The 5,307-nt window shown below is 47.3% G+C and overlaps 1 pseudogene; it reads right to left on the reverse strand.

Moving 5' to 3' along the window:
- Positions 1 to 2,598: 2,598 nt before the first annotated feature.
- LOC144511027 (uncharacterized) lies at positions 2,599 to 4,331 on the reverse strand (annotated as a pseudogene).
- Between the last annotated feature and the right edge of the window lie 976 nt (positions 4,332 to 5,307).

Raw genomic sequence — 5,307 nt, forward strand, 5'->3', positions numbered from 1 at the left:
AGGCACAGCACCCAGCTTGTGGCTGACAAAGGGAGGTAGCGTGGCTTCATGCCAACTATTACACAAGTGGAGCTGCACAAGGGGACTGACTCGCCAGCCTCTCAGATTGTTGCCCGTGGTATGCTGTAGGAATATGGGACAAATGGCATCCTGACAAGACAAAAAAACGGAGCACAGGACAAAAGACAAAATTACAGGCCTGGGCAGATGGGAACCCAAAGGAAAGTCCACCCACACAATTTCATAGCCTCCCCATTCCACCCCCCGCCCCCCCCCGCCCCCCCCCGCCCTCCCCCCCCCCCCCCCCCCTTTTAGCTATAAATATCCAGAGTGATAAAAGGTAAAAGAAACCCAAAAATATAAAGGCTGTCTTGATCCAAACATCAGAACCTAACAAGTGTGGACCTAAGAGGTGTCAACGACTTGGTCACCCCACGGATGGAATGCCTGCCTCCATTTTTGCTGGGACACTGGCCCAATTTGAATGCTGAATATCAGGCCCTTAAATCCCTGTCCCTCACCCCTACCCAGCCTGCATGCCACTCCACACCTGCCATACCCACTCCAGCAGGTCAGGCAGCCTCTGTGCAGAGAGAGGGGCATGGCTAATGTTTCAGGTGTGTGAGCTTTCAACTGAACCAAATGTTGGGGTGTGCAGTTTGTGACCTCAGAGCGAGACTTCCTGCAGGAACCATCCTGACTGCCAACAAATTTAACCACCTGGCCTCTCTGAACTACCTTCGGGTCCACTTCCCAGCATAGAGTTGACTGTTGAAGATTTGTTGTTCCCCAACTTGCAGGTTAGCGGCAGAGAAGATGTTTGGGCGGCACGGTAGCACAGTGGTTAGCACTGCTGCTTCATAGCTCCAGGGACCCGGGTTCGATTCCCGGCTTGGGTCACTGTCTGTGTGGAGTTTGCACATTCTCCTCGTGTCTGCGTGGGCTTCCTCCGGGTACTCCGGTTTCCTCCCACAGTTAAAAGTTGTGCAGGTTAGGTTGATTGGCCAAGCTAAAATTGCCCTTAGTGTCCTGGGATGCGTAGGTTAGAGGGATTGGTGGGTAAATATGTAGGGATATGGGGTAGAGCCTGGGTGGGATTGTGGTTGGTGCAGACACGATGGGCCGAATGGCCTCTTTCTGCACTGTAGGATTTCTAAGATATTTCAGGAGGGCCCTGCAGGAGGGTGGTGGAGGAAGTGGCGGGTGGAAAAGAGAGAGTGCAGAGGAAGGAGACTATGATTTTCCTTCTGCTCATCCAGTCCTCGCGCAGAAAGCTCACTGACTGAACTTTTCATCCTCTTCCATCATCTTCATCCGCCTCAGGCAACTGGCAACCTTTCACCCCACGAGACAGCCACTTTCCACCAAAGTTCAACATTGTCAATGAGTCCCAAATCCAAAAGTGATTCCGTTCTTGAGTTGGTATTAACTTTATTCTGCCTGTTTTGCATCCAACCCCAACATCTCCTCCACCATCCCTTTTGTTCTTGTGTCGATCCATTTAAATTGATGCTGTCCAGTTATCAACTCCTGAATAAGTGGAAATACCTTTCCCCTGACTGACATGACCAAAATAACTCTCAAAATGTTCAACATCTTTGACAGTTCTTAGGTCCACGCTTGCTACATTCTGTTTGATGTTTGGAACAAGACAGCCTTCATATTTTTGGGTTTCTTTCACCTTTTATCACTCTGGATATTTATGATTTGCATGGTTTGAATTTTACACTCACCCTGCCCCCTGGTGGGTTCTGAGGCAGAGTGTGGGTGGGGGTGGGTTGGGTGGGTGGGGGGGGGGGGGGGGGGGCATGAAATTGTATGGGTGGTGTTTCCTTTGGGAAAGCTACTGGCAATTTCATGCTGGGTGGACAGAGGTTTCAGACAAGAAGCCGGCTCTTGTCCCATTTAAGGCCCTTAAGTTGCCACTAAATGGCCACTTAAAGGCTGTTCTCTGCCCATGCTCAATTTTTAGGCTGGTGAATGGATGGACAGCTAGGGGAGGTAAACGCCTGAATAAAGGTAGTTGGATCTCAGGCAGAAGGGCGGTTGGAGGGGTCTATCAGCTTATCCCCTGAAACCTCAATCGCTCCACCCTCTCTCCCACCTTGCAATGTGAGAAACGAAGCTCACTCTTTAATAATTTTACATGAGTCAAATTCTGAAGAAGCGTCTTTTAATCGATCTTGCAAGAAAGGGTGTCGCTGAGCAGGCACACTTTAACATAATTACAGCATGTATTTTATACAGTTTCTCCAAAGCCCCCGGTACCTACCCCCCTGCCCTTGATTATGTTATGTGATTATGTTTCCTTTGTCAACGTTATGTGATTATGTCTCCTATTTCTCGCCTATGTGGTAGTTTCTTAACTGCTGCTATGTTCAGATAAGCCACTTTCTTTGTTCCTTCTTGTTTCGGTCCCATGTTGTGTATCTTCGGTGGTTTCTGTGTTCAGACTGATGTTTGCACACTATGACCTGCTTTAAAGCCTGCTTATGGTTCTACAATTCAGCTTCATGTAGAAGCAACATTATGCCATATCTCACAATTCCCCCTTTTCTTCTTTTCACCATTGTTGTCTTCTACATTCTACCAGAAGGTTTATTGTGTGTCCTCGAATCCTTTAAGCATTATTTCAGCTTCCTTTTCAACATCCGTCTCTCCATCCATATTATCCATCTCTCCCTCATCTAGTAAATACACATCCTCGCTGTTTCCTTTTTTCTTTTCCATTGATATCTGTCTTGTCAAGGCCGTTTCAATTAATCGTTGGGTCAATCCTCTTACACATGGAATGATACAACACCCAATTGCCACCAATATGCCGAACACTGTTATTAGGGAGGTGAAAATTGATATAATCATTCCCTTCCATTTTCCAAACCAGGAGTCCAGCCATCCTGTTAGGGATGTATCTACTCCAGCATTTTCCGCCAGTTCTTCCGCTAAGGTCCTTAATCCTTGCAGGGCCCGAGTGATGGACCCGTCAGGTGCCGTATAGTTTGGGATGAAGGTACAACACCTGCCTCCCAACATCACACACACACCTCCTTTTTCTGCCAAAATCATGTCGAGTGCTAGTCTGTTTTCCCAAGACATTCTACTGGTGGCATCCAATTGCTCGGCTATTCCTCTCACTGCATCCCTGGTATAGTTTACAAATCTCTGTTGGTTGTAGTAGATATAATTTATCCAGTCCACATTCTTGTTAATGGTAGCCCACCAAAAGAGGGTCGATTCAAAACCGGCCCCGATCTGATTGCGGGCCTTAAATTCATCTGGCACCCCCCTCGATATTCCTATGGAGTCTAAGTATATACGGTCATCAAAGGAGGTCTCTATGACTGATCATTTGCTTCTTCCTCTTTTCACCACCCTCTCTTTCTCAAATGCCAGGGTAAATGGGATAGCCAATTGAACAATTGCGTAAGTCCCCTTCCATTTTGGGGGCAGGATCGCCCTTAGGGTTTTCCCTCCACAATACCACCACAAATCCGCTCTGGGAACACTCAGTGAAGAGTAGTTTCCCTCCCCATTCATCTCGATTACATTCTCAACCTCGGTACATGTTTCCAATTTTCCCAGGCTCTTGGCTAGGCCCTTACCCTGTCGGTGTACACACGAGGTGTGGTTCCCAACAGTGGCGGTGAATGCAGGAGGTATCCTCAAATCCTTTGCCTTGAGGGGAGGGAACACCAGGGACAATGACGTGCAGCTGTCATTGTTCCAAGCCGTCTTATCCTGATATAGGGCAATCATGCACTCCATGCCCCGTCGGTCTCGTTCCCACCCGAGCGGAAAGGGCACCACTTGGGTTATCGGTCTGCCGGAGGCACAAGCATAGCAATTGCTTTTGTTCAAACTTTTTACAGTGTACTTTACCCATTCTACCCAGGCATTTGTATCTCCATATCCTGTTTCTACTTCAAAAGTTTGTCTTAAATCTTCTATTTCTATTACCCTAACCACCTTCGGGTCATTAGGAGGTGTGAATGGTTGTATCTGTGGCGTTTGAGTATTCTGATCTGTCTCCTCTGGTACCCTCTTATTTTGTTCCACTCTAACCTGGAAGCAACAGCCTAAGGGATCCTTGCCATTCACACTTATTCCCATTCCGAAGATCCTACCGTCCATTTTTAATTCATATGTTTTCCCGTTTACTTCCTGCCACCATTTAGTTCGTTTTACTGTTATATATACTGGGTTACAATTTTTATCCTGACAATTTGGTCTGAAGGGGCCTTGAAAAATGGAAATTTGGTCTTTTATACGCTGACGTGTGCTAGCTGTCCATCCCCTTGCTTCAGTGGTCCACAATACATCATTCCAGTAGGGACAGTATCTATCCTCACACATATATTTATTTAACCCACTTTATTGTCGCTGTGTTCCCAGATCCCCACAGTCCACTAGGTTACAAACATCTAACTCAATCACTTGTGGGCGCACACTTTCGAGAATAGTCACTACAAACTTTGTGGGTCCCCCATAGTCAGGTTCCTTTCCTGGCCACACTGGAGTGTGCATCCCTAGGGAAAAGGGAATAGAAATGGCCAACAATATTGTGCAAAGCATGGGGTGACACATATCAGTTTTTACCCTCCCCCTGTGTGGGTAGGAGACGAATCCTTTCAGTGGTTACCACTACCCGGGCTCCCGCGCCAGCGTCGCAACTGTACAGTCAAACACTTATAGTTCAGAGTCTTTTTAGTTTCAACTTCAAGGGTTCCTTTGTTGGCTCGGCTGTCCAGGTCCCCCTTCTGGCCGATGTTTCCACAGGTCCCTTGATTCTTGTGTAATGAGTCCAGCCCTTTTCCGCCGTTCTTATAGCGGTCTCTGTAGTCAGAAGGGCCTGGTATGGTCCGTCCCAATCCGGTTGCAATTTGGCCTCTTTCCACGATTTTACCAATACCCAGTCTCCAGGTTTGATCTGATGAGCTGGGAACTCGAGCGGCGGAGTTTGTGCTAACAGCCCTTGTTTCCTGAGGAACGACAAGGAGGAGGAGGACAGCGCCAGAATATATTTCTTTACATACAAATCCTTAAGTTCTACCATAGGTAGTTCTCCCACCGTTCCCAGGTACGGTAATCCAAATAACATTTCATACGGGGACAATCCTAGATCTTTCCTGGGACTCGTTCGGATGCGCAATAAAGCGACCGGGAGACATTTAGTCCAGGGTAGTCTGGTTTCTAATACCAGTTTGGAGATGTGTTTCTTCAATGTTTGATTCATTCTTTCTACCTCATTATTTCCTGTAATACCTTGGAGGTAAAGTGCAACCCCTGATCAGAATCTATGTGTTCCAC

The sequence above is a fragment of the Mustelus asterias genome, chromosome 24, assembly GCF_964213995.1.
Source record: "Mustelus asterias chromosome 24, sMusAst1.hap1.1, whole genome shotgun sequence".
NCBI classification, from domain to species: Eukaryota; Metazoa; Chordata; class Chondrichthyes; order Carcharhiniformes; family Triakidae; genus Mustelus; species Mustelus asterias.